General features: G+C 44.9%; 18 non-coding genes across 18 annotated transcripts; all 18 read left to right on the forward strand.

The window, feature by feature from the left end:
- Window positions 1-1,401: 1,401 nt before the first annotated feature.
- Window positions 1,402-1,585, forward strand: LOC141182034 (U2 spliceosomal RNA). The gene has a single exon (XR_012257527.1). It is a non-coding gene; the product is annotated as a U2 spliceosomal RNA (small nuclear RNA).
- A 1,116-nt stretch (window positions 1,586-2,701) lies between these two features.
- On the forward strand, window positions 2,702-2,892 carry LOC141182055 (U2 spliceosomal RNA). Its single transcript, XR_012257545.1, has one exon. It is a non-coding gene; the product is annotated as a U2 spliceosomal RNA (small nuclear RNA).
- A 1,114-nt stretch (window positions 2,893-4,006) lies between these two features.
- On the forward strand, window positions 4,007-4,197 carry LOC141181319 (U2 spliceosomal RNA). Its single transcript, XR_012256907.1, has one exon. It is a non-coding gene; the product is annotated as a U2 spliceosomal RNA (small nuclear RNA).
- A 1,113-nt stretch (window positions 4,198-5,310) lies between these two features.
- Window positions 5,311-5,501, forward strand: LOC141180770 (U2 spliceosomal RNA). Its single transcript, XR_012256409.1, has one exon. It is a non-coding gene; the product is annotated as a U2 spliceosomal RNA (small nuclear RNA).
- A 1,121-nt stretch (window positions 5,502-6,622) lies between these two features.
- LOC141181655 (U2 spliceosomal RNA) lies at window positions 6,623-6,813 on the forward strand. The gene has a single exon (XR_012257211.1). It is a non-coding gene; the product is annotated as a U2 spliceosomal RNA (small nuclear RNA).
- Window positions 6,814-7,930: 1,117 nt separating this feature from the next.
- LOC141181494 (U2 spliceosomal RNA) lies at window positions 7,931-8,121 on the forward strand. Its single transcript, XR_012257065.1, has one exon. It is a non-coding gene; the product is annotated as a U2 spliceosomal RNA (small nuclear RNA).
- A 1,116-nt stretch (window positions 8,122-9,237) lies between these two features.
- On the forward strand, window positions 9,238-9,428 carry LOC141180771 (U2 spliceosomal RNA). Its single transcript, XR_012256410.1, has one exon. It is a non-coding gene; the product is annotated as a U2 spliceosomal RNA (small nuclear RNA).
- Window positions 9,429-10,543: 1,115 nt separating this feature from the next.
- Window positions 10,544-10,734, forward strand: LOC141180772 (U2 spliceosomal RNA). Its single transcript, XR_012256411.1, has one exon. It is a non-coding gene; the product is annotated as a U2 spliceosomal RNA (small nuclear RNA).
- A 1,113-nt stretch (window positions 10,735-11,847) lies between these two features.
- Window positions 11,848-12,038, forward strand: LOC141180773 (U2 spliceosomal RNA). Its single transcript, XR_012256412.1, has one exon. It is a non-coding gene; the product is annotated as a U2 spliceosomal RNA (small nuclear RNA).
- Window positions 12,039-13,153: 1,115 nt separating this feature from the next.
- Window positions 13,154-13,344, forward strand: LOC141180775 (U2 spliceosomal RNA). Its single transcript, XR_012256414.1, has one exon. It is a non-coding gene; the product is annotated as a U2 spliceosomal RNA (small nuclear RNA).
- Window positions 13,345-18,233: 4,889 nt separating this feature from the next.
- Window positions 18,234-18,424, forward strand: LOC141181650 (U2 spliceosomal RNA). The gene has a single exon (XR_012257207.1). It is a non-coding gene; the product is annotated as a U2 spliceosomal RNA (small nuclear RNA).
- Window positions 18,425-19,540: 1,116 nt separating this feature from the next.
- On the forward strand, window positions 19,541-19,731 carry LOC141180776 (U2 spliceosomal RNA). The gene has a single exon (XR_012256415.1). It is a non-coding gene; the product is annotated as a U2 spliceosomal RNA (small nuclear RNA).
- A 1,117-nt stretch (window positions 19,732-20,848) lies between these two features.
- Window positions 20,849-21,039, forward strand: LOC141180777 (U2 spliceosomal RNA). Its single transcript, XR_012256416.1, has one exon. It is a non-coding gene; the product is annotated as a U2 spliceosomal RNA (small nuclear RNA).
- A 1,118-nt stretch (window positions 21,040-22,157) lies between these two features.
- On the forward strand, window positions 22,158-22,348 carry LOC141180778 (U2 spliceosomal RNA). Its single transcript, XR_012256417.1, has one exon. It is a non-coding gene; the product is annotated as a U2 spliceosomal RNA (small nuclear RNA).
- Window positions 22,349-23,463: 1,115 nt separating this feature from the next.
- LOC141180779 (U2 spliceosomal RNA) lies at window positions 23,464-23,654 on the forward strand. Its single transcript, XR_012256418.1, has one exon. It is a non-coding gene; the product is annotated as a U2 spliceosomal RNA (small nuclear RNA).
- A 1,119-nt stretch (window positions 23,655-24,773) lies between these two features.
- Window positions 24,774-24,964, forward strand: LOC141180781 (U2 spliceosomal RNA). Its single transcript, XR_012256419.1, has one exon. It is a non-coding gene; the product is annotated as a U2 spliceosomal RNA (small nuclear RNA).
- Window positions 24,965-26,080: 1,116 nt separating this feature from the next.
- LOC141180782 (U2 spliceosomal RNA) lies at window positions 26,081-26,271 on the forward strand. The gene has a single exon (XR_012256420.1). It is a non-coding gene; the product is annotated as a U2 spliceosomal RNA (small nuclear RNA).
- Window positions 26,272-27,388: 1,117 nt separating this feature from the next.
- On the forward strand, window positions 27,389-27,579 carry LOC141181477 (U2 spliceosomal RNA). The gene has a single exon (XR_012257049.1). It is a non-coding gene; the product is annotated as a U2 spliceosomal RNA (small nuclear RNA).
- Window positions 27,580-27,947: the final 368 nt, after the last annotated feature.

Consider the following 27,947-nt stretch of genomic DNA (forward strand, 5'->3'; position numbering starts at 1 on the left):
CTGTGGTGCATCAGGTTTTAGAGTTAACTGGACTAAGTGTAGTTTCAAATGCTTTGGAGATGACAGTATTCGTATGGAAGGTGTTAAGTATAAGGAGAGTGCAATTAAGATTTTAGGGGTATTTTTCAATGATGATCTGAAAGGAAATGAGAGTTGGGACGAGTGTGGTATGCGTGTTGAGCGAAAATTGAATTTTTGGAGAATGAGAGATCTTTCTTTGCGGGGCAAAGTTCTAGTTATCAAAGCAGTGATCTTACCCATTCTGCTTTTTGTGGCCATAATTTTTCCATCCCCTTTTAGGAAAGTGAAGAGAGTTGAGAAAATGATTTTTTCTTTTTTCTGGTGCAGCAAGATGGAGAAGCTGAAGAGGGAAAGCCTTTATAAGGCCTGCCAGCATGGTGGTTTGGGATTTCCTAATGTTGAGGTTTTTTTAGGGCTCCATTATATTAAGACGATTGTGGTATTGTTGGGTAAAGGTAATAAGGGTGCATGTATGGCAAGTTATTCTGCAGGATGGATGTTGTATGGGTTAGGTTGGAGAAAGAGGGATGCGAGAGTGCCTGTGTCTTTTAAGTGTCCGGTGTGGTATGAGGTGATTGAGAAGTTTGTCAAGAAGTATGATTTGCTGAGTGTGCCGGTGGATGAGTTTAGAATGACTAAGAGGGTGTATAGGAAATTGTGTGCAAATGAGGTCGAGTCTAATATTGTTGGTTTGAGAGGGAATGAGGTTGCGGATGCTTGGAGAAAGTTGGGTATGTATGGGATGTCCAACAAACAGAAGGATGTAGTGTGGATGGCGTTTCACAATATTCTTCCAGTGAGAGACGTTCAAAAGAAGAGAGGTTTGATTAGGTCGGATGTTTGTCCAAGAGATGGATGTAATGGTTGTGAGACGGTTATGCATCTGATGTGGAATTGTGATTTTGCGCAAGACGTGTGGAAATGTGTAGGGGGGTTGTGTAGGAGCTTGGCGGGAGTGACTTTTGTGGATTGGCGTGTGGTTATGTTTGGTATTGGTGCAAGTGGACGTGTAAAGGAGAGAGTTTTGTGGTTAATTATGGCTTGTGTGTTAGAAAGTTTGTGGGATGTGAGGAATCTTTGTGTATTTAAAAGGAAATCAATTACAGTAAATGAATGTATTAGGATTATTCTTTCTAGGCTATTTTTGATTTACAAGATGGATAGTAGTAGCGGTGGTGGAACAGATGCCGAGGGAATATGGAAATTTAAAAAGTGGAGGCATATTGTAAAATTTCAGTGATCTTTTGGTTTATATTAATAAGATGTTCTTCTTTCTGTAATATTAGGTTACTTTATGCTTAATAAATATGGCCATGATGATGAGAAGTTTTTTGCAACAGTTTTGGTATATCCTACTGATTTGCTATAAAACTAACCTGAATGGTTTAAAAAAAAAAAAAAAAAAAAAAAATCTGTTCTTATCAGTTTAATATCTGATACGTCCCCTATCTGGGGACCATATATTAAATGGATTTTTAGAACAGGGAGATGGAAAAAGAGCTTGCTCTGTCCACTCCACGCATTGACCTGGTATTGCAGTATCTCCAGGACCGGTGCACCCCTTCTTTAATGCAGTTTCTAAAATCAGAAAGAATTGAATTCAATGCTTTTTGTTCATTTGGCTTGTTTGTCGGATTTTGGGATGGACTCTTTGGCTTTGCTTTTCTTCTCCTCATTGGATTTTTCATGTTAAAAGTTGCAGAAGCCAGATGACAAGCTCATTTTGGTTCAACTTCAGCAACTGTGCATTGCATTGCCATGTAATGTAATGCAATGCTATCTATCTAGCTCTCCCTCTATACTTCCTTTTGGATAAACAGACATATTAGGCAAGCATTTTGGAGCTTTCACCTAAATAACTACAGGTGGTGAGATAAGCTGCACAATATAATTGACCTTTCAGTATATTGTTGCACACACACCATCTATTTAGCAAATGCCCTTGTTATCAACAGCAGCCTTTTAAACTCACCTGAGCTAACAGGTATGTGAGCTGGTTACTCTGCTGCGCTTAAAATTTCTTTTTTGGTTTGCTACAATGCCTTTTCTGAAACGTTGTCTCCCTCTGCTGGAACACTGACTTCTTTCATTTAATGCCTGCAGACTATAAAAGAGAAACCAACCCAAAAAGTTTGGTTGATTAGTCTGTGGCATTCTTTTAAACTGTTGCTTATGGCGGTCTCTGTGAGCTTCTCAGTGACATTCAGCCATCCAGGTATCCCGCCTGCAGTAGACGGAATGTGGCAATGGAACGCTGGCTGCGCGTGTCATAATAGGCTCTGAGCCTTTATATACCTGCGCACAGCAGCAGCCACCTTCAGTCTGCTGCTGGACAGCCAGCAGCAGCAGCAGCAGGAGAGGTAATTAATCAGCAACCCTCCTGCTAAGGGTAGACAGCTGCTCGTTCCACCCCCCCCCCCGCCTTAATTGGTTCTCCTCCCTTCCAACGGTGTTGAGGCGGGTGGGAACAGCCGGGGGTTGAGGGTACTGTGCTAAAAGAGGTGGAGTTATGCAGATCTAAAACGCGTGGATTGCAGCAGCAGCAAGCCGAAAAGTGCAGGCATGTGAGGGATCTAGAGGTTGACAGCATGTCTTCTTAACGGGAGTCCAGGTGGCCATCTCCACAAATGGACTTTTCAGAATCCTTGGGTGGCACCGTAGTCGGAAACCAATTCTGGTTATCGCTTCTCGGCCTTTTGGCTAAGATCAAGTGTAGTATCTGTTCTTATCAGTTTAATATCTGATACGTCCCCTATCTGGGGACCATATATTAAATGGATTTTTAGAACAGGGAGATGGAAATAGAGCTTGCTCTGTCCACTCCACGCATTGACCTGGTATTGCAGTATCTCCAGGACCGGTGCACCCCTTCTTTAATGCAGTTTCTAAAATCAGAAAGAATTGAATTCAATGCTTTTTGTTCATTTGGCTTGTTTGTCGGATTTTGGGATGGACTCTTTGGCTTTGCTTTTCTTCTCCTCATTGGATTTTTCATGTTAAAAGTTGCAGAAGCCAGATGACAAGCTCATTTTGGTTCAACTTCAGCAACTGTGCATTGCATTGCCATGTAATGTAATGCAATGCTATCTATCTAGCTCTCCCTCTATACTTCCTTTTGGATAACAGACATATTAGGCAAGCATTTTGGAGCTTTCACCTAAATAACTACAGGTGGTGAGATAAGCTGCACAATATAATTGACCTTTCAGTATATTGTTGCACACACACCATCTATTTAGCAAATGCCCTTGTTATCAACAGCAGCCTTTTAAACTCACCTGAGCTAACAGGTATGTGAGCTGGTTACTCTGCTGCGCTTAAAATTTCTTTTTTGGTTTGCTACAATGCCTTTTCTGAAACGTTGTCTCCCTCTGCTGGAACACTAACTTCTTTCATTTAATGCCTGCAGACTATAAAAGAGAAACCAACCCAAAAAGTTTGGTTGATTAGTCTGTGGCATTCTGTTAAACTGTTGCTTATGGCGGTCTCTGTGAGCTTCTCAGTGACATTCAGCCATCCAGGTATCCCGCCTGCAGTAGACGGAATGTGGCAATGGAACGCTGGCTGCGCGTGTCATAATAGGCTCTGAGCCTTTATATACCTGCGCACAGCAGCAGCCACCTTCAGTCTGCTGCTGGACAGCCAGCAGCAGCAGCAGCAGGAGAGGTAATTAATCAGCAACCCTCCTGCTAAGGGTAGACAGCTGCTCGTTCCACCCCCCCCCCGCCTTAATTGGTTCTCCTCCCTTCCAACGGTGTTGAGGCGGGTGGGAACAGCCGGGGGTTGAGGGTACTGTGCTAAAAGAGGTGGAGTTATGCAGATCTAAAACGCGTGGATTGCAGCAGCAGCAAGCCGAAAAGTGCAGGCATGTGAGGGATCTAGAGGTTGACAGCATGTCTTCTTAACGGGAGTCCAGGTGGCCATCTCCACAAATGGACTTTTCAGAATCCTTGGGTGGCACCGTAGTCGGAAACCAATTCTGGTTATCGCTTCTCGGCCTTTTGGCTAAGATCAAGTGTAGTATCTGTTCTTATCAGTTTAATATCTGATACGTCCCCTATCTGGGGACTATATATTAAATGGATTTTTAGAACAGGGAGATGGAAAAAGAGCTTGCTCTGTCCACTCCACGCATTGACCTGGTATTGCAGTATCTCCAGGACCGGTGCACCCCTTCTTTAATGCAGTTTCTAAAATCAGAAAGAATTGAATTCAATGCTTTTTGTTCATTTGGCTTGTTTGTCGGATTTTGGGATGGACTCTTTGGCTTTGCTTTTCTTCTCCTCATTGGATTTTTCATGTTAAAAGTTGCAGAAGCCAGATGACAAGCTCATTTTGGTTCAACTTCAGCAACTGTGCATTGCATTGCCATGTAATGTAATGCAATGCTATCTATGTAGCTCTCCCTCTATACTTCCTTTTGGATAAACAGACATATTAGGCAAGCATTTTGGAGCTTTCACCTAAATAACTACAGGTGGTGAGATAAGCTGCACAATATAATTGACCTTTCAGTATATTGTTGCACACACACCATCTATTTAGCAAATGCCCTTGTTATCAACAGCAGCCTTTTAAACTCACCTGAGCTAACAGGTATGTGAGCTGGTTACTCTGCTGCGCTTAAAATTTCTTTTTTGGTTTGCTACAATGCCTTTTCTGAAACGTTGTCTCCCTCTGCTGGAACACTGACTTCTTTCATTTAATGCCTGCAGACTATAAAAGAGAAACCAACCCAAAAAGTTTGGTTGATTAGTCTGTGGCATTCTTTTAAACTGTTGCTTATGGCGGTCTCTGTGAGCTTCTCAGTGACATTCAGCCATCCAGGTATCCCGCCTGCAGTAGACGGAATGTGGTAATGGAACGCTGGCTGCGCGTGTCATAATAGGCTCTGAGCCTTTATATACCTGCGCACAGCAGCAGCCACCTTCAGTCTGCTGCTGGACAGCCAGCAGCAGCAGCAGGAGAGGTAATTAATCAGCAACCCTCCTGCTAAGGGTAGACAGCTGCTCGTTCCACCCCCCCCCCCGCCTTAATTGGTTCTCCTCCCTTCCAACGGTGTTGAGGCGGGTGGGAACAGCCGGGGGTTGAGGGTACTGTGCTAAAAGAGGTGGAGTTATGCAGATCTAAAACGCGTGGATTGCAGCAGCAGCAAGCCGAAAAGTGCAGGCATGTGAGGGATCTAGAGGTTGACAGCATGTCTTCTTAACGGGAGTCCAGGTGGCCATCTCCACAAATGGACTTTTCAGAATCCTTGGGTGGCACCGTAGTCGGAAACCAATTCTGGTTATCGCTTCTCGGCCTTTTGGCTAAGATCAAGTGTAGTATCTGTTCTTATCAGTTTAATATCTGATACGTCCCCTATCTGGGGACCATATATTAAATGGATTTTTAGAACAGGGAGATGGAAAAAGAGCTTGCTCTGTCCACTCCACGCATTGACCTGGTATTGCAGTATCTCCAGGACCGGTGCACCCCTTCTTTAATGCAGTTTCTAAAATCAGAAAGAATTGAATTCAATGCTTTTTGTTCATTTGGCTTGTTTGTCGGATTTTGGGATGGACTCTTTGGCTTTGCTTTTCTTCTCCTCATTGGATTTTTCATGTTAAAAGTTGCAGAAGCCAGATGACAAGCTCATTTTGGTTCAACTTCAGCAACTGTGCATTGCATTGCCATGTAATGTAATGCAATGATATCTATCTAGCTCTCCCTCTATACTTCCTTTTGGATAAACAGACATATTAGGCAAGCATTTTGGAGCTTTCACCTAAATAACTACAGGTGGTGAGATAAGCTGCACAATATAATTGACCTTTCAGTATATTGTTGCACACACACCATCTATTTAGCAAATGCCCTTGTTATCAACAGCAGCCTTTTAAACTCACCTGAGCTAACAGGTATGTGAGCTGGTTACTCTGCTGCGCTTAAAATTTCTTTTTTGGTTTGCTACAATGCCTTTTCTGAAACGTTGTCTCCCTCTGCTGGAACACTGACTTCTTTCATTTAATGCCTGCAGACTATAAAAGAGAAACCAACCCAAAAAGTTTGGTTGATTAGTCTGTGGCATTCTTTTAAACTGTTGCTTATGGCGGTCTCTGTGAGCTTCTCAGTGACATTCAGCCATCCAGGTATCCCGCCTGCAGTAGACGGAATGTGGCAATGGAACGCTGGCTGCGCATGTCATAATAGGCTCTGAGCCTTTATATACCTGCGCACAGCAGCAGCCACCTTCAGTCTGCTGCTGGACAGCCAGCAGCAGCAGCAGCAGCAGGAGAGGTAATTAATCAACAACCCTCCTGCTAAGGGTAGACAGCTGCTCGTTCCACCCCCACCCCCCCGCCTTAATTGGTTCTCCTCCCTTCCAACGGTGTTGAGGCGGGTGGGAACAGCCGGGGGTTGAGGGTACTGTGCTAAAAGAGGTGGAGTTATGCAGATCTAAAACGCGTGGATTGCAGCAGCAGCAAGCCGAAAAGTGCAGGCATGTGAGGGATCTAGAGGTTGACAGCATGTCTTCTTAACGGGAGTCCAGGTGGCCATCTCCACAAATGGACTTTTCAGAATCCTTGGGTGGCACCGTAGTCGGAAACCAATTCTGGTTATCGCTTCTCGGCCTTTTGGCTAAGATCAAGTGTAGTATCTGTTCTTATCAGTTTAATATCTGATACGTCCCCTATCTGGGGACCATATATTAAATGGATTTTTAGAACAGGGAGATGGAAAAAGAGCTTGCTCTGTCCACTCCACACATTGACCTGGTATTGCAGTATCTCCAGGACCGGTGCACCCCTTCTTTAATGCAGTTTCTAAAATCAGAAAGAATTGAATTCAATGCATTTTGTTCATTTGGCTTGTTTGTCGGATTTTGGGATGGACTCTTTGGCTTTGCTTTCCTTCTCCTCATTGGATTTTTCATGTTAAAAGTTGCAGAAGCCAGATGACAAGCTCATTTTGGTTCAACTTCAGCAACTGTGCATTGCATTGCCATGTAATGTAATGCAATGCTATCTATCTAGCTCTCCCTCTATACTTCCTTTTGGATAAACAGACATATTAGGCAAGCATTTTGGAGCTTTCACCTAAATAACTACAGGTGGTGAGATAAGCTGCACAATATAATTGACCTTTCAGTATATTGTTGCACACACACCATCTATTTAGCAAATGCCCTTGTTATCAACAGCAGCCTTTTAAACTCACCTGAGCTAACAGGTATGTGAGCTGGTTACTCTGCTGCGCTTAAAATTTCTTTTTTGGTTTGCTACAATGCCTTTTCTGAAACGTTGTCTCCCTCTGCTGGAACACTGACTTCTTTCATTTAATGCCTGCAGACTATAAAAGAGAAACCAACCCAAAAAGTTTGGTTGATTAGTCTGTGGCATTCTTTTAAACTGTTGCTTATGGCGGTCTCTGTGAGCTTCTCAGTGACATTCAGCCATCCAGGTATCCCGCCTGCAGTAGACGGAATGTGGCAATGGAACGCTGGCTGCGCGTGTCATAATAGGCTCTGAGCCTTTATATACCTGCGCACAGCAGCAGCCACCTTCAGTCTGCTGCTGGACAGCCAGCAGCAGCAGCAGCAGGAGAGGTAATTAATCAGCAACCCTCCTGCTAAGGGTAGACAGCTGCTCGTTCCACCCCCCCCCCCCGCCTTAATTGGTTCTCCTCCCTTCCAACGGTGTTGAGGCGGGTGGGAACAGCCGGGGGTTGAGGGTACTGTGCTAAAAGAGGTGGAGTTATGCAGATCTAAAACGCGTGGATTGCAGCAGCAGCAAGCTGAAAAGTGCAGGCATGTGAGGGATCTAGAGGTTGACAGCATGTCTTCTTAACGGGAGTCCAGGTGGCCATCTCCACAAATGGACTTTTCAGAATCCTTGGGTGGCACCGTAGTCGGAAACCAATTCTGGTTATCGCTTCTCGGCCTTTTGGCTAAGATCAAGTGTAGTATCTGTTCTTATCAGTTTAATATCTGATACGTCCCCTATCTGGGGACCATATATTAAATGGATTTTTAGAAAAGGGAGATGGAAAAAGAGCTTGCTCTGTCCACTCCACGCATTGACCTGGTATTGCAGTATCTCCAGGACCGGTGCACCACTTCTTTAATGCAGTTTCTAAAATCAGAAAGAATTGAATTCAATGCTTTTTGTTCATTTGGCTTGTTTGTCGGATTTTGGGATGGACTCTTTGGCTTTGCTTTTCTTCTCCTCATTGGATTTTTCATGTTAAAAGTTGCAGAAGCCAGATGACAAGCTCATTTTGGTTCAACTTCAGCAACTGTGCATTGCATTGCCATGTAATGTAATGCAATGCTATCTATCTAGCTCTCCCTCTATACTTCCTTTTGGATAAACAGACATATTAGGCAAGCATTTTGGAGCTTTCACCTAAATAACTACAGGTGGTGAGATAAGCTGCACAATATAATTGACCTTTCAGTATATTGTTGCACACACACCATCTATTTAGCAAATGCCCTTGTTATCAACAGCAGCCTTTTAAACTCACCTGAGCTAACAGGTATGTGAGCTGGTTACTCTGCTGCGCTTAAAATTTCTTTTTTGGTTTGCTACAATGCCTTTTCTGAAACGTTGTCTCCCTCTACTGGAACACTGACTTCTTTCATTTAATGCCTGCAGACTATAAAAGAGAAACCAACCCAAAAAGTTTGGTTGATTAGTCTGTGGCATTCTTTTAAACTGTTGCTTATGGCGGTCTCTGTGAGCTTCTCAGTGACATTCAGCCATCCAGGTATCCCGCCTGCAGTAGACGGAATGTGGCAATGGAACGCTGGCTGCGCGTGTCATAATAGGCTCTGAGCCTTTATATACCTGCGCACAGCAGCAGCCACCTTCAGTCTGCTGCTGGACAGCCAGCAGCAGCAGCAGCAGGAGAGGTAATTAATCAGCAACCCTCCTGCTAAGGGTAGACAGCTGCTCGTTCCACCCCCCCCCCCGCCTTAATTGGTTCTCCTCCCTCCCAACGGTGTTGAGGCGGGTGGGAACAGCCGGGGGTTGAGGGTACTGTGCTAAAAGAGGTGGAGTTATGCAGATCTAAAACGCGTGGATTGCAGCAGCAGCAAGCCGAAAAGTGCAGGCATGTGAGGGATCTAGAGGTTGACAGCATGTCTTCTTAACGGGAGTCCAGGTGGCCATCTCCACAAATGGACTTTTCAGAATCCTTGGGTGGCACCGTAGTCGGAAACCAATTCTGGTTATCGCTTCTCGGCCTTTTGGCTAAGATCAAGTGTAGTATCTGTTCTTATCAGTTTAATATCTGATACGTCCCCTATCTGGGGACCATATATTAAATGGATTTTTAGAACAGGGAGATGGAAAAAGAGCTTGCTCTGTCCACTCCACGCATTGACCTGGTATTGCAGTATCTCCAGGACCGGTGCACCCCTTCTTTAATGCAGTTTCTAAAATCAGAAAGAATTGAATTCAATGCTTTTTGTTCATTTGGCTTGTTTGTCGGATTTTGGGATGGACTCTTTGGCTTTGCTTTTCTTCTCCTCATTGGATTTTTCATGTTAAAAGTTGCAGAAGCCAGATGACAAGCTCATTTTGGTTCAACTTCAGCAACTGTGCATTGCATTGCCATGTAATGTAATGCAATGCTATCTATCTAGCTCTCCCTCTATACTTCCTTTTGGATAAACAGACATATTAGGCAAGCATTTTGGAGCTTTCACCTAAATAACTACAGGTGGTGAGATAAGCTGCACAATATAATTGACCTTTCAGTATATTGTTGCACACACACCATCTATTTAGCAAATGCCCTTGTTATCAACAGCAGCCTTTTAAACTCACCTGAGCTAACAGGTATGTGAGCTGGTTACTCTGCTGCGCTTAAAATTTCTTTTTTGGTTTGCTACAATGCCTTTTCTGAAACGTTGTCTCCCTCTGCTGGAACACTGACTTCTTTCATTTAATGCCTGCAGACTATAAAAGAGAAACCAACCCAAAAAGTTTGGTTGATTAGTCTGTGGCATTCTTTTAAACTGTTGCTTATGGCGGTCTCTGTGAGCTTCTCAGTGACATTCAGCCATCCAGGTATCCCGCCTGCAGTAGACGGAATGTGGCAATGGAACGCTGGCTGCGCGTGTCATAATAGGCTCTGAGCCTTTATATACCTGCGCACAGCAGCAGCCACCTTCAGTCTGCTGCTGGACAGCCAGCAGCAGCAGCAGCAGGAGAGGTAATTAATCAGCAACCCTCCTGCTAAGGGTAGACAGCTGCTCGTTCCACCCCCCCCCCGCCTTAATTGGTTCTCCTCCCTTCCAACGGTGTTGAGGCGGGTGGGAACAGCCGGGGGTTGAGGGTACTGTGCTAAAAGAGGTGGAGTTATGCAGATCTAAAACGCGTGGATTGCAGCAGCAGCAAGCCGAAAAGTGCAGGCATGTGAGGGATCTAGAGGTTGACAGCATGTCTTCTTAACGGGAGTCCAGGTGGCCATCTCCACAAATGGACTTTTCAGAATCCTTGGGTGGCACCGTAGTCGGAAACCAATTCTGGTTATCGCTTCTCGGCCTTTTGGCTAAGATCAAGTGTAGTATCTGTTCTTATCAGTTTAATATCTGATACGTCCCCTATCTGGGGACCATATATTAAATGGATTTTTAGAACAGGGAGATGGAAAAAGAGCTTGCTCTGTCCACTCCACGCATTGACCTGGTATTGCAGTATCTCCAGGACCGGTGCACCCCTTCTTTAATGCAGTTTCTAAAATCAGAAAGAATTGAATTCAATGCTTTTTGTTCATTTGGCTTGTTTGTCGGATTTTGGGATGGACTCTTTGGCTTTGCTTTTCTTCTCCTCATTGGATTTTTCATGTTAAAAGTTGCAGAAGCCAGATGACAAGCTCATTTTGGTTCAACTTCAGCAACTGTGCATTGCATTGCCATGTAATGTAATGCAATGCTATCTATCTAGCTCTCCCTCTATACTTCCTTTTGGATAAACAGACATATTAGGCAAGCATTTTGGAGCTTTCACCTAAATAACTACAGGTGGTGAGATAAGCTGCACAATATAATTGACCTTTCAGTATATTGTTGCACACACACCATCTATTTAGCAAATGCCCTTGTTATCAACAGCAGCCTTTTAAACTCACCTGAGCTAACAGGTATGTGAGCTGGTTACTCTGCTGCGCTTAAAATTTCTTTTTTGGTTTGCTACAATGCCTTTTCTGAAACGTTGTCTCCCTCTGCTGGAACACTGACTTCTTTCATTTAATGCCTGCAGACTATAAAAGAGAAACCAACCCAAAAAGTTTGGTTGATTAGTCTGTGGCATTCTTTTAAACTGTTGCTTATGGCGGTCTCTGTGAGCTTCTCAGTGACATTCAGCCATCCAGGTATCCCGCCTGCAGTAGACGGAATGTGGCAATGGAACGCTGGCTGCGCGTGTCATAATAGGCTCTGAGCCTTTATATACCTGCGCACAGCAGCAGCCACCTTCAGTCTGCTGCTGGACAGCCAGCAGCAGCAGCAGGAGAGGTAATTAATCAGCAACCCTCCTGCTAAGGGTAGACAGCTGCTCGTTCCACCCCCCCCCCCGCCTTAATTGGTTCTCCTCCCTTCCAACGGTGTTGAGGCGGGTGGGAACAGCCGGGGGTTGAGGGTACTGTGCTAAAAGAGGTGGAGTTATGCAGATCTAAAACGTGTGGATTGCAGCAGCAGCAAGCCGAAAAGTGCAGGCATGTGAGGGATCTAGAGGTTGACAGCATGTCTTCTTAACGGGAGTCCAGGTGGCCATCTCCACAAATGGACTTTTCAGAATCCTTGGGTGGCACCGTAGTCGGAAACCAATTCTGGTTATCGCTTCTCGGCCTTTTGGCTAAGATCAAGTGTAGTATCTGTTCTTATCAGTTTAATATCTGATACGTCCCCTATCTGGGGACCATATATTAAATGGATTTTTAGAACAGGGAGATGGAAAAAGAGCTTGCTCTGTCCACTCCACGCATTGACCTGGTATTGCAGTATCTCCAGGACCGGTGCACCCCTTCTTTAATGCAGTTTCTAAAATCAGAAAGAATTGAATTCAATGCTTTTTGTTCATTTGGCTTGTTTGTCGGATTTTGGGATGGACTCTTTGGCTTTGCTTTTCTTCTACTCATTGGATTTTTCATGTTAAAAGTTGCAGAAGCCAGATGACAAGCTCATTTTGGTTCAACTTCAGCAACTGTGCATTGCATTGCCATGTAATGTAATGCAATGCTATCTATCTAGCTCTCCCTCTATACTTCCTTTTGGATAAACAGACATATTAGGCAAGCATTTTGGAGCTTTCACCTAAATAACTACAGGTGGTGAGATAAGCTGCACAATATAATTGACCTTTCAGTATATTGTTGCACACACACCATCTATTTAGCAAATGCCCTTGTTATCAACAGCAGCCTTTTAAACTCACCTGAGCTAACAGGTATGTGAGCTGGTTACTCTGCTGCGCTTAAAATTTCTTTTTTGGTTTGCTACAATGCCTTTTCTGAAACGTTGTCTCCCTCTGCTGGAACACTGACTTCTTTCATTTAATGCCTGCAGACTATAAAAGAGAAACCAACCCAAAAAGTTTGGTTGATTAGTCTGTGGCATTCTTTTAAACTGTTGCTTATGGCAGTCTCTGTGAGCTTCTCAGTGACATTCAGCCATCCAGGTATCCCGCCTGCAGTAGACGGAATGTGGCAATGGAACGCTGGCTGCGCGTGTCATAATAGGCTCTGAGCCTTTATATACCTGCGCACAGCAGCAGCCACCTTCAGTCTGCTGCTGGACAGCCAGCAGCAGCAGCAGCAGGAGAGGTAATTAATCAGCAACCCTCCTGCTAAGGGTAGACAGCTGCTCGTTCCAGCCCCCCCCCGCCTTAATTGGTTCTCCTCCCTTCCAACGGTGTTGAGGCGGGTGGGAACAGCCGGGGGTTGAGGGTACTGTGCTAAAAGAGGTGGAGTTATGCAGATCTAAAACGTGTGGATTGCAGCAGCAGCAAGCCGAAAAGTGCAGGCATGTGAGGGATCTAGAGGTTGACAGCATGTCTTCTTAACGGGAGTCCAGGTGGCCATCTCCACAAATGGACTTTTCAGAATCCTTGGGTGGCACCGTAGTCGGAAACCAATTCTGGTTATCGCTTCTCGGCCTTTTGGCTAAGATCAAGTGTAGTATCTGTTCTTATCAGTTTAATATCTGATACGTCCCCTATCTGGGGACCATATATTAAATGGATTTTTAGAACAGGGAGATGGAAAAAGAGCTTGCTCTGTCCACTCCACGCATTGACCTGGTATTGCAGTATCTCCAGGACCGGTGCACCCCTTCTTTAATGCAGTTTCTAAAATCAGAAAGAATTGAATTCAATGCTTTTTGTTCATTTGGCTTGTTTGTCGGATTTTGGGATGGACTCTTTGGCTTTGCTTTTCTTCTCCTCATTGGATTTTTCATGTTAAAAGTTGCAGAAGCCAGATGACAAGCTCATTTTGGTTCAACTTCAGCAACTGTGCATTGCATTGCCATGTAATGTAATGCAATGCTATCTATCTAGCTCTCCCTCTATACTTCCTTTTGGATAAACAGACATATTAGGCAAGCATTTTGGAGCTTTCACCTAAATAACTACAGGTGGTGAGATAAGCTGCACAATATAATTGACCTTTCAGTATATTGTTGCACACACACCATTGTTAATGAGTTAAATCTGTGCAGATCTAAGCAGATACGTCCCTATATATTGAGACTTCGTTAAGGGGCAGCATTTATGCGGGGGCATTTATGCATATAGCATTTATGCATACTTTATCGAAGTGCCATAATTTAGCAAAGTGCCCTGGCAGTTAGAAAATGGCAGTTGGACAGGGCAGGAGACAGGTAAGACATGCAAGACAAACCAACAAACTTGCTTACAGATCATCTTTTTGGCAAACAGTATTCACCATTTGTATCTGTGCCATTTATTTTCTGGTTGCTACAATCATCCACATTCACCGTTCTCCCACAAATGCGGCACACTTCATCCATATTAATCCCTCACTCCTCTCTTCTCCTATGTACAGTTGTCATGCTCTCTTCACAATGTTATACCACGCAGATCCATTCATTCCCACCATACAACGCAGGAAACGCTCTCACAAATCACTCAATCATCTGCTCACTCTCTGTATCTTCCTTCTATTAGTCGCAGGTGATATTTCTCCCAACCCAGGACCCTCCAGTAATAATAACACTAACTCTTTCCCTGTTACATTCAGAAACCCTGCTAATCTCATTAATATTCCCTGCATATCTTCTGTCTCATTCAACTGTGCCCTTTGGAATGCGCGCTCAGCTTGTAATAAACTCTCTTACATCCATGACTTTTTCCTCTCTAATTCCCTCAACCTTCTGGCTCTCACTGAAACCTGGATCCAGCAGTCGGACACCACCGCCGCTGCAGCTCTCTCCTATGGTGGCCTACATTTCTCTCATACCCCGCGACCTGACAACAGATCAGGTGGAGGTGTTGGTCTGCTTCTTTCAACAAAATGTACTTTTCAGGTTATCCCCCCTGTACCCTCCCTTATCTTCCCGTCCTTTGAGGCCCACACAGTCAGACTCTACCGGCCCTTCTCCCTGCGAGTGGCGGTTGTCTATCGCCCCCCAGGTCCCCCCCGTCAATTCCTGGATCACTTTGCTGCCTGGCTTACAAATTTTCTATCCTGCGACATTCCCACGATAATCATGGGAGACTTTAACATCCCAATTGGCGATCCTCTTTCCCCATCTGCCACGCATCTTTTATCATTAACCTCCTCCTTCGGCCTTTCACAGCTTGCTAATTCTCCTACACATGAGGACGGGAACACATTGGACCTGATCTTCTCCCGGCTTTGCTCAGTACATGACTTTACTAACTCTCCCCTTCCACTCTCTGACCATAATCTTCTTTCATTCTCTGTCAAGAACTGTGACTCTGCTCAAGACACTCCCACCGTCCACACTTATAGAAATTTACGCGCCATTAACACCCAGAAATTTATAAAAAGGTTGCAATCATCATTGGCCCCAATCTCCTCCCTCTCATGTCCCGACTCTGCATTGAAGCATTATAACAAAATAATGCTATGCGCCCTGGATGAAGCCGCACCTCCTACACAAAGAACAATTCGGCATAGACGGCGACAACCCTGGCACACGCCTCAAACACGTCTTCTCCAGAGGTACTCCAGGTGCGCTGAACGGCTGTGGAGAAAATCAAATCTGCCCGAAGATTTCCTCCACTATAAATTTATGCTGAAAACATATAACTCTGCCCTTCACCTCTCCAAACAAACCTACTTTAACAACCTCATCATCTCACTTTCCAATAATCCTAAACGACTCTTTGACACGTTTCATTCTCTCCTCAATCAAACAGCACAGGCCCCGACCACCGACCTCAGCGCTGACGATCTGGCTAACTATTTCAAAGAAAAAATTGACCATATCCAACAGGAAATTTTCTCCCAATCCCCAAATGTTATGCATGCTCCCCCCCGCCACATTGTATCTTGCTCATTTTCTGACTTCGAACCAGTCACGGAAGATGAAGTGATCAGGCTCCTTGCATCTTCTCGCCCTACCACCTGCACCAGCGACCCTATTCCCTCACATCTCCTTCAGTCCCTTGCTCCAGCTGTCACCTCTCACCTAACTAAAATTTTCAACCTTTCCCTCTCATCTGGTATCTTTCCCTCTTCTTTTAAACACGCCAGCATACAACCATTACTTAAAAAACCATCCCTCGACCAGAACTGCACGGCCAACTACAGACCTGTTTCCAATCTTCCCTTTATCTCTAAACTCCTGGAACGCCTGGTCCACTCCCGTCTAATTCGCTATCTCTCAGACAACTCTCTTCTTGACCCTTTACAATCTGGTTTCCGCTCTTTACATTCTACTGAAACTGCCCTCACTAAAGTCTCTAATGATCTACTAACAGCTAAATCTAATGGTCACTACTCCCTGCTGATTCTCCTGGATCTCTCTGCAGCATTCGACACTGTGGATCATCAGCTCCTCCTCACTATGCTCCGCACTATTGGCCTCAAGGACACGGTTCTCTCCTGGTTCTCCTCTTATCTCTCTGACCGCTCCTTCTCTGTGTCTTTTGCCGGCTCCTCCTCCTCCCTACTTCCTCTTACTGTCGGGGTTCCTCAAGGATCAGTCCTAGGCCCCCTTCTTTTCTCCTTATACACCGCTCCTATTGGACAAACAATCAGTAGATTCGGTTTTCAGTACCATCTCTATGCTGATGACACCCAATTATACACCTCTGCTCCGGACATCACCCCTGCATTACTACAAAAGACCAGTGATTGTCTTTCTGCTGTGTCTAACATTATGTCCTCCCTCTACCTAAAACTGAATCTGTCAAAAACTGAACTACTCGTCTTTCCTCCCTCCATTAATCTACCTGTGCCCGATATTGCCATCTCCGTTTGTGGCTCAACCATTACTCCCCAGCTACAAGCCCGCTGTCTTGGGGTCATTTTTGATTCAGATCTTTCTTTCACTCCTCACATCAAATCACTCGCTCGTTCATGTCATCTACACCTCAAAAACATCTCAAGAATCAGGACTTTTCTCACCTTTGACTCGGCAAAAACTCTTACTGTCGCTCTTATTCATTCTCGTCTTGACTATTGCAACGCTCTACTAATCGGTCTCCCTCTTACTAAACTCTCCCCTCTCCAATCCGTCCTGAACGCAGCAGCCAGGATCATATTCCTCGCCAACCGCTACACCGATGCCTCTTCCCTGTGCCAGTCATTGCATTGGTTGCCCATCCAATATAGAGTTCGTTTTAAACTTATCACGCTTACCCACAAAGCGCTCCATGCTTCAGTACCCCCCTACATCTCCTCCCTTGTCTCAGTCTACCACCCTACACGTGCCCTCCGTTCTGCAAATGACTTGAAACTAAAATCCTCCATAATCCGAACTTCCCACTCCCGTCTCCAAGATTTCTCGCGTGCTGCGCCAATTCTCTGGAATGTACTACCCAGGACAGTTCGATTAATTCCCAATACCCACAGTTTCAAGCGAACCCTAAAAACACATTTCTTTAGACTGGCGTATCACCTAAACACACTCTGTCCATCCCAGCTTTCCCCCATATTAAAATCTTCTTCAACTTCGGGTTCAAACCAACCATGCACATAAAAGCCTCTGTCAGGACTGCACACATACTGGCAGGCGACCAGTCCATGTATTATTATTTATCCTATTCAGTATATCAAAGCTGTATTATACAATATATGTACTTTTTACCTTTTGTGTCTCCCCCACTTCCTCATAGACTGTAAGCTTGCGAGCAGGGCCCTCACTCCGTTCGATATGAGATATGCTTATTCTGTATTGTCTGTATAAGTCCCCCCTAAAATTTGTAAAGTGCTGCGGAATATGTTGGCGCTATAAAAATAAACTATTATTATTATTATCTATTTAGCAAATGCCCTTGTTATCAACAGCAGCCTTTTAAACTCACCTGAGCTAACAGGTATGTGAGCTGGTTACTCTGCTGCGCTTAAAATTTCTTTTTTGGTTTGCTACAATGCCTTTTCTGAAACGTTGTCTCCCTCTGCTGGAACACTGACTTCTTTCATTTAATGCCTGCAGACTATAAAAGAGAAACCAACCAAAAAAGTTTGGTTGATTAGTCTGTGGCATTCTTTTAAACTGTTGCTTATGGCGGTCTCTGTGAGCTTCTCAGTGACATTCAGCCAGCCAGGTATCCTGCCTGCAGTAGATGGAATGTGGCAATGGAACGCTGGCTGCGCGTGTCATAATAGGCTCTGAGCCTTTATATACCTGCGCACAGCAGCAGCCACCTTCAGTCTGCTGCTGGACAGCCAGCAGCAGCAGCAGCAGGAGAGGTAATTAATCAGCAACCCTCCTGCTAAGGGTAGACAGCTGCTCGTTCCACCCCCCCCGCCTTAATTGGTTCTCCTCCCTTCCAACGGTGTTGAGGCGGGTGGGAACAGCCGGGGGTTGAGGGTACTGTGCTAAAAGAGGTGGAGTTATGCAGATCTAAAACGCGTGGATTGCAGCAGCAGCAAGCCGAAAAGTGCAGGCATGTGAGGGATCTAGAGGTTGACAGCATGTCTTCTTAACGAGAGTCCAGGTGGCCATCTCCACAAATGGACTTTTCAGAATCCTTGGGTGGCACCGTAGTCGGAAACCAATTCTGGTTATCGCTTCTCGGCCTTTTGGCTAAGATCCAGTGTAGTATCTGTTCTTATCAGTTTAATATCTGATACGTCCCCTATCTGGGGACCATATATTAAATGGATTTTTAGAACAGGGAGATGGAAAAAGAGCTTGCTCTGTCCACTCCACGCATTGACCTGGTATTGCAGTATCTCCAGGACCGGTGCACCCCTTCTTTAATGCAGTTTCTAAAATCAGAAAGAATTGAATTCAATGCTTTTTGTTCATTTGGCTTGTTTGTCGGATTTTGGGATGGACTCTTTGGCTTTGCTTTTCTTCTCCTCATTGGATTTTTCATGTTAAAAGTTGCAGAAGCCAGATGACAAGCTCATTTTGGTTCAACTTCAGCAACTGTGCATTGCATTGCCATGTAATGTAATGCAATGCTATCTATCTAGCTCTCCCTCTATACTTCCTTTTGGATAAACAGACATATTTGGCAAGCATTTTGGAGCTTTCACCTAAATAACTACAGGTGGTGAGATAAGCTGCACAATATAATTGACCTTTCAGTATATTGTTGCACACACACCATCTATTTAGCAAATGCCCTTGTTATCAACAGCAGCCTTTTAAACTCACCTGAGCTAACAGGTATGTGAGCTGGTTACTCTGCTGCGCTTAAAATTTCTTTTTTGGTTTGCTACAATGCCTTTTCTGAAACGTTGTCTCCCTCTGCTGGAACACTGACTTCTTTCATTTAATGCCTGCAGACTATAAAAGAGAAACCAACCAAAAAAGTTTGGTTGATTAGTCTGTGGCATTCTTTTAAACTGTTGCTTATGGCGGTCTCTGTGAGCTTCTCAGTGACATTCAGCCATCCAGGTATCCCGCCTGCAGTAGACGGAATGTGGCAATGGAACGCTGGCTGCGCGTGTCATAATAGGCTCTGAGCCTTTATATACCCTGCGCACAGCAGCAGCCACCTTCAGTCTGCTGCTGGACAGCCAGCAGCAGCAGCAGAAGGATAGGTAATTAATCAGCAACCCTCCTGCTAAGGGTAGACAGCTGCTCGTTCCACCCCCCCCCCGCCTTAATTGGTTCTCCTCCCTTCCAACGGTGTTGAGGCGGGTGGGAACAGCCGGGGGTTGAGGGTACTGTGCTAAAAGAGGTGGAGTTATGCAGATCTAAAACGCGTGGATTGCAGCAGCAGCAAGCCGAAAAGTGCAGGCATGTGAGGGATCTAGAGGTTGACAGCATGTCTTCTTAACGGGAGTCCAGGTGGCCATCTCCACAAATGGACTTTTCAGAATCCTTGGGTGGCACCGTAGTCGGAAACCAATTCTGGTTATCGCTTCTCGGCCTTTTGGCTAAGATCAAGTGTAGTATCTGTTCTTATCAGTTTAATATCTGATACGTCCCCTATCTGGGGACCATATATTAAATGGATTTTTAGAACAGGGAGATGGAAAAAGAGCTTGCTCTGTCCACTCCACGCATTGACCTGGTATTGCAGTATCTCCAGGACCGGTGCACCCCTTCTTTAATGCAGTTTCTAAAATCAGAAAGAATTGAATTCAATGCTTTTTGTTCATTTGGCTTGTTTGTCGGATTTTGGGATGGACTCTTTGGCTTTGCTTTTCTTCTCCTCATTGGATTTTTCATGTTAAAAGTTGCAGAAGCCAGATGACAAGCTCATTTTGGTTCAACTTCAGCAACTGTGCATTGCATTGCCATGTAATGTAATGCAATGCTATCTATCTAGCTCTCCCTCTATACTTCCTTTTGGATAAACAGACATATTAGGCAAGCATTTTGGAGCTTTCACCTAAATAACTACAGGTGGTGAGATAAGCTGCACAATATAATTGACCTTTCAGTATATTGTTGCACACACACCATCTATTTAGCAAATGCCCTTGTTATCAACAGCAGCCTTTTAAACTCACCTGAGCTAACAGGTATGTGAGCTGGTTACTCTGCTGCGCTTAAAATTTCTTTTTTGGTTTGCTACAAGGCCTTTTCTGAAACGTTGTCTCCCTCTGCTGGAACACTGACTTCCTTCATTTAATGCCTGCAGACTATAAAAGAGAAACCAACCCAAAAAGTTTGGTTGATTAGTCTGTGGCATTCTTTTAAACTGTTGCTTATGGCGGTCTCTGTGAGCTTCTCAGTGACATTCAGCCATCCAGGTATCCCGCCTGCAGTAGACGGAATGTGGCAATGGAACGCTGGCTGCGCGTGTCATAATAGGCTCTGAGCCTTTATATACCTGCGCACAGCAGCAGCCACCTTCAGTCTGCTGCTGGACAGCCAGCAGCAGCAGCAGCAGGAGAGGTAATTAATCAGCAACCCTCCTGCTAAGGGTAGACAGCTGCTCGTTCCACCCCCCCCCCCCGCCTTAATTGGTTCTCCTCCCTTCCAACGGTGTTGAGGCGGGTGGGAACAGCCGGGGGTTGAGGGTACTGTGCTAAAAGAGGTGGAGTTATGCAGATCTAAAACGCGTGGATTGCAGCAGCAGCAAGCCGAAAAGTGCAGGCATGTGAGGGATCTAGAGGTTGACAGCATGTCTTCTTAACGGGAGTCCAGGTGGCCATCTCCACAAATGGACTTTTCAGAATCCTTGGGTGGCACCGTAGTCGGAAACCAATTCTGGTTATCGCTTCTCGGCCTTTTGGCTAAGATCAAGTGTAGTATCTGTTCTTATCAGTTTAATATCTGATACGTCCCCTATCTGGGGACCATATATTAAATGGATTTTTAGAACAGGGAGATGGAAAAAGAGCTTGCTCTGTCCACTCCACGCATTGACCTGGTATTGCAGTATCTCCAGGACCGGTGCACCCCTTCTTTAATGCAGTTTCTAAAATCAGAAAGAATTGAATTCAATGCTTTTTGTTCATTTGGCTTGTTTGTCGGATTTTGGGATGGACTCTTTGGCTTTGCTTTTCTTCTCCTCATTGGATTTTTCATGTTAAAAGTTGCAGAAGCCAGATGACAAGCTCATTTTGGTTCAACTTCAGCAACTGTGCATTGCATTGCCATGTAATGTAATGCAATGCTATCTATCTAGCTCTCCCTCTATACTTCCTTTTGGATAAACAGACATATTAGGCAAGCATTTTGGAGCTTTCACCTAAATAACTACAGGTGGTGAGATAAGCTGCACAATATAATTGACCTTTCAGTATATTGTTGCACACACACCATCTATTTAGCAAATGCCCTTGTTATCAACAGCAGCCTTTTAAACTCACCTGAGCTAACAGGTATGTGAGCTGGTTACTCTGCTGCGCTTAAAATTTCTTTTTTGGTTTGCTACAATGCCTTTTCTGAAACGTTGTCTCCCTCTGCTGGAACACTAACTTCTTTCATTTAATGCCTGCAGACTATAAAAGAGAAACCAACCCAAAAAGTTTGGTTGATTAGTCTGTGGCATTCTTTTAAACTGTTGCTTATGGCGGTCTCTGTGAGCTTCTCAGTGACATTCAGCCATCCAGGTATCCCGCCTGCAGTAGACGGAATGTGGCAATGGAACGCTGGCTGCGCGTGTCATAATAGGCTCTGAGCCTTTATATACCTGCGCACAGCAGCAGCCACCTTCAGTCTGCTGCTGGACAGCCAGCAGCAGCAGCAGCAGGAGAGGTAATTAATCAGCAACCCTCCTGCTAAGGGTAGACAGCTGCTCGTTCCACCCCCCCCCCCCCGCCTTAATTGGTTCTCCTCCCTTCCAACGGTGTTGAGGCGGGTGGGAACAGCCGGGGGTTGAGGGTACTGTGCTAAAAGAGGTGGAGTTATGCAGATCTAAAACGCGTGGATTGCAGCAGCAGCAAGCCGAAAAGTGCAGGCATGTGAGGGATCTAGAGGTTGACAGCATGTCTTCTTAACGGGAGTCCAGGTGGCCATCTCCACAAATGGACTTTTCAGAATCCTTGGGTGGCACCGTAGTCGGAAACCAATTCTGGTTATCGCTTCTCGGCCTTTTGGCTAAGATCAAGTGTAGTATCTGTTCTTATCAGTTTAATATCTGATACGTCCCCTATCTGGGGACCATATATTAAATGGATTTTTAGAACAGGGAGATGGAAAAAGAGCTTGCTCTGTCCACTCCACGCATTGACCTGGTATTGCAGTATCTCCAGGACCGGTGCACCCCTTCTTTAATGCAGTTTCTAAAATCAGAAAGAATTGAATTCAATGCTTTTTGTTCATTTGGCTTGTTTGTCGGATTTTGGGATGGACTCTGGCTTTGCTTTTCTTCTCCTCATTGGATTTTTCATGTTAAAAGATGCAGAAGCCAGATGACAAGCTCATTTTGGTTCAACTTCAGCAACTGTGCATTGCATTGCCCTGTAATGTAATGCAATGCTATCTATCTAGCTCTCCCTCTATACTTCCTTTTGGATAAACAGACATATTAGGCAAGCATTTTGGAGCTTTCACCTAAATAACTACAGTTGGTGAGATAAGCTGCAGAATATAATTGACCTTTCAGTATATTGTTGCACACACACCATCTATTTAGCAAATGCCCTTGTTATCAACAGCAGCCTTTTAAACTCACCTGAGCTAACAGGTATGTGAGCTGGTTACTCTGCTGCGCTTAAAATTTCTTTTTTGGTTTGCTACAATGCCTTTTCTGAAACGTTGTCTCCCTCTGCTGGAACACTGACTTCTTTCATTTAATGCCTGCAGACTATAAAAGAGAAACCAACCAAAAAAGTTTGGTTGATTAGTCTGTGGCATTCTTTTAAACTGTTGCTTATGGCGGTCTCTGTGAGCTTCTCAGTGACATTCAGCCATCCAGGTATCCCGCCTGCAGTAGACGGAATGTGGCAATGGAACGCTGGCTGCGCGTGTCATAATAGGCTCTGAGCCTTTATATACCTGCGCACAGCAGCAGCCACCTTCAGTCTGCTGCTGGACAGCCAGCAGCAGCAGCAGCAGGAGAGGTAATTAATCAGCAACCCTCCTGCTAAGGGTAGACAGCTGCTCGTTCCACCCCCCCCCCCCGCCTTAATTGGTTCTCCTCCCTTCCAACGGTGTTGAGGCGGGTGGGAACAGCCGGGGGTTGAGGGTACTGTGCTAAAAGAGGTGGAGTTATGCAGATCTAAAACGCGTGGATTGCAGCAGCAGCAAGCCGAAAAGTGCAGGCATGTGAGGGATCTAGAGGTTGACAGCATGTCTTCTTAACGGGAGTCCAGGTGGCCATCTCCACAAATGGACTTTTCAGAATCCTTGGGTGGCACCGTAGTCGGAAACCAATTCTGGTTATCGCTTCTCGGCCTTTTGGCTAAGATCAAGTGTAGTATCTGTTCTTATCAGTTTAATATCTGATACGTCCCCTATCTGGGGACCATATATTAAATGGATTTTTAGAACAGGGAGATGGAAAAAGAGCTTGCTCTGTCCACTCCACGCATTGACCTGGTATTGCAGTATCTCCAGGACCGGTGCACCCCTTCTTTAATGCAGTTTCTAAAATCAGAAAGAATTGAATTCAATGCTTTTTGTTCATTTGGCTTGTTTGTCGGATTTTGGGATGGACTCTTTGGCTTTGCTTTTCTTCTCCTCATTGGATTTTTCATGTTAAAAGTTGCAGAAGCCAGATGACAAGCTCATTTTGGTTCAACTTCAGCAACTGTGCATTGCATTGCCATGTAATGTAATGCAATGCTATCTATCTAGCTCTCCCTCTATACTTCCTTTTGGATAAACAGACATATTAGGCAAGCATTTTGGAGCTTTCACCTAAATAACTACAGGTGGTGAGATAAGCTGCACAATATAATTGACCTTTCAGTATATTGTTGCACACACACCATCTATTTAGCAAATGCCCTTGTTATCAACAGCAGCCTTTTAAACTCACCTGAGCTAACAGGTATGTGAGCTGGTTACTCTGCTGCGCTTAAAATTTCTTTTTTGGTTTGCTACAATGCCTTTTCTGAAACGTTGTCTCCCTCTGCTGGAACACTGACTTCTTTCATTTAATGCCTGCAGACTATAAAAGAGAAACCAACCCAAAAAGTTTGGTTGATTAGTCTGTGGCATTCTTTTAAACTGTTGCTTATGGCGGTCTCTGTGAGCTTCTCAGTGACATTCAGCCATCCAGGTATCCCGCCTGCAGTAGACGGAATGTGGCAATGGAACGCTGGCTGCGCGTGTCATAATAGGCTCTGAGCCTTTATATACCTGCGCACAGCAGCAGCCACCTTCAGTCTGCTGCTGGACAGCCAGCAGCAGCAGCAGCAGCAGGAGAGGTAATTAATCAGCAACCCTCCTGCTAAGGGTAGACAGCTGCTCGTTCCACCCCCCCCCCCGCCTTAATTGGTTCTCCTCCCTTCCAACGGTGTTGAGGCGGGTGGGAACAGTCGGGGGTTGAGGGTACTGTGCTAAAAGAGGTGGAGTTATGCAGATCTAAAACGCGTGGATTGCAGCAGCAGCAAGCCGAAAAGTGCAGGCATGTGAGGGATCTAGAGGTTGACAGCATGTCTTCTTAACGGGAGTCCAGGTGGCCATCTCCACAAATGGACTTTTCAGAATCCTTGGGTGGCACCGTAGTCGGAAACCAATTCTGGTTATCGCTTCTCGGCCTTTTGGCTAAGATCAAGTGTAGTATCTGTTCTTATCAGTTTAATATCTGATACGTCCCCTATCTGGGGACCATATATTAAATGGATTTTTAGAACAGGGAGATGGAAAAAGAGCTTGCTCTGTCCACTCCACGCATTGACCTGGTATTGCAGTATCTCCAGGACCGGTGCACCCCTTCTTTAATGCAGTTTCTAAAATCAGAAAGAATTGAATTCAATGCTTTTTGTTCATTTGGCTTGTTTGTCGGATTTTGGGATGGACTCTTTGGCTTTGCTTTTCTTCTCCTCATTGGATTTTTCATGTTAAAAGTTGCAGAAGCCAGATGACAAGCTCATTTTGGTTCAACTTCAGCAACTGTGCATTGCATTGCCATGTAATGTAATGCAATGCTATCTATCTAGCTCTCCCTCTATACTTCCTTTTGGATAAACAGACATATTAGGCAAGCATTTTGGAGCTTTCACCTAAATAACTACAGGTGGTGAGATAAGCTGCACAATATAATTGACCTTTCAGTATATTGTTGCACACACACCATCTATTTAGCAAATGCCCTTGTTATCAACAGCAGCCTTTTAAACTCACCTGAGCTAACAGGTATGTGAGCTGGTTACTCTGCTGCGCTTAAAATTTCTTTATTGGTTTGCTACAATGCCTTTTCTGAAACGTTGTCTCCCTCTGCTGGAACACTGACTTCTTTCATTTAATGCCTGCAGACTATAAAAGAGAAACCAACCCAAAAAGTTTGGTTGATTAGTCTGTGACATTCTTTTAAACTGTTGCTTATGGCGGTCTCTGTGAGCTTCTCAGTGACATTCAGCCATCCAGGTATCCCGCCTGCAGTAGACGGAATGTGGCAATGGAACGCTGGCTGCGCGTGTCATAATAGGCTCTGAGCCTTTATATACCTGCGCACAGCAGCAGCCACCTTCAGTCTGCTGCTGGGCAGCCAGCAGCAGCAGCAGCAGGAGAGGTAATTAATCAGCAACCCTCCTGCTAAGGGTAGACAGCTGCTCGTTCCACCCCCCCCCCCGCCTTAATTGGTTCTCCTCCCTTCCAACGGTGTTGAGGCGGGTGGGAACAGCCGGGGGTTGAGGGTACTGTGCTAAAAGAGGTGGAGTTATGCAGATCTAAAACGCGTGGATTGCAGCAGCAGCAAGCCGAAAAGTGCAGGCATGTGAGGGATCTAGAGGTTGACAGCATGTCTTCTTAACGGGAGTCCAGGTGGCCATCTCCACAAATAGACTTTTCAGAATCCTTGGGTGGCACCGTAGTCGGAAACCAATTCTGGTTATCGCTTCTCGGCCTTTTGGCTAAGATCAAGTGTAGTATCTGTTCTTATCAGTTTAATATCTGATACGTCCCCTATCTGGGGACCATATATTAAATGGATTTTTAGAACAGGGAGATGGAAAAAGAGCTTGCTCTGTCCACTCCACGCATTGACCTGGTATTGCAGTATCTCCAGGACCGGTGCACCCCTTCTTTAATGCAGTTTCTAAAATCAGAAAGAATTGAATTCAATGCTTTTTGTTCATTTGGCTTGTTTGTCGGATTTTGGGATGGACTCTTTGGCTTTGCTTTCCTTCTCCTCATTGGATTTTTCATGTTAAAAGTTGCAGAAGCCAGATGACAAGCTCATTTTGGTTCAACTTCAGCAACTGTGCATTGCATTGCCATGTAATGTAATGCAATGCTATCTATCTAGCTCTCCCTCTATACTTCCTTTTGGATAAACAGACATATTAGGCAAGCATTTTGGAGCTTTCACCTAAATAACTACAGGTGGTGAGATAAGCTGCACAATATAATTGACCTTTCAGTATATTGTTGCACACACACCATCTATTTAGCAAATGCCCTTGTTATCAACAGCAGCCTTTTAAACTCACCTGAGCTAACAGGTATGTGCGCTGGTTACTCTGCTGCGCTTAAAATTTCTTTTTTGGTTTGCTACAATGCCTTTTCTGAAACGTTGTCTCCCTCTGCTGGAACACTGACCTCTTTCATTTAATGCCTGCAGACTATAAAAGAGAAACCAACCCAAAAAGTTTGCTTGATTAGTCTGTGGCATTCTTTTAAACTGTTGCTTATGGCGGTCTCTGTGAGCTTCTCAGTGACATTCAGCCATCCAGGTATCCCGCCTGCAGTAGACGGAATGTGGCAATGGAACGCTGGCTGCACGTGTCATAATAGGCTCTGAGCCTTTATATACCTGCGCACAGCAGCAGCCACCTTCAGTCTGCTGCTGGACAGCCAGCAGCAGCAGCAGCGGGAGAGGTAATTAATCAGCAACCCTCCTGCTAAGGGTAGACAGCTGCTCGTTCCACCCCCCCCCCCCGCCTTAATTGGTTCTCCTCCCTTCCAACGGTGTTGAGGCGGGTGGGAACAGCCGGGGGTTGAGGGTACTGTGCTAAAAGAGGTGGAGTTATGCAGATCTAAAACGCGTGGATTGCAGCAGCAGCAAGCCGAAAAGTGCAGGCATGTGAGGGATCTAGAGGTTGACAGCATGTCTTCTTAACGGGAGTCCAGGTGGCCATCTCCACAAATGGACTTTTCAGAATCCTTGGGTGGCACCGTAGTCGGAAACCAATTCTGGTTATTGCTTCTCGGCCTTTTGGCTAAGATCAAGTGTAGTATCTGTTCTTATCAGTTTAATATCTGATACGTCCCCTATCTGGGGACCATATATTAAATGGATTTTTAGAACAGGGAGATGGAAAAAGAGCTTGCTCTGTCCACTCCACGCATTGACCTGGTATTGCAGTATCTCCAGGACCGGTGCACCCCTTCTTTAATGCAGTTTCTAAAATCAGAAAGAATTGAATTCAATGCTTTTTGTTCATTTGGCTTGTTTGTCGGATTTTGGGATGGACTCTTTGGCTTTGCTTTTCTTCTCCTCATTGGATTTTTCATGTTAAAAGTTGCAGAAGCCAGATGACAAGCTCATTTTGGTTCAACTTCAGCAACTGTGCATTGCATTGCCATGTAATGTAATGCAATGCTATCTATCTAGCTCTCCCTCTATACTTCCTTTTGGATAAACAGACATATTAGGCAAGCATTTTGGAGCTTTCACCTAAATAACTACAGGTGGTGAGATAAGCTGCACAATATAATTGACCTTTCAGTATATTGTTGCACACACACCATCTATTTA

This window comes from Phyllobates terribilis, unplaced genomic scaffold, assembly GCF_046119375.1.
Source record: "Phyllobates terribilis strain yellow unplaced genomic scaffold, ASM4611937v1 Scaffold_34__1_contigs__length_13252353, whole genome shotgun sequence".
Lineage (NCBI taxonomy): Eukaryota > Metazoa > Chordata > Amphibia > Anura > Dendrobatidae > Phyllobates > Phyllobates terribilis.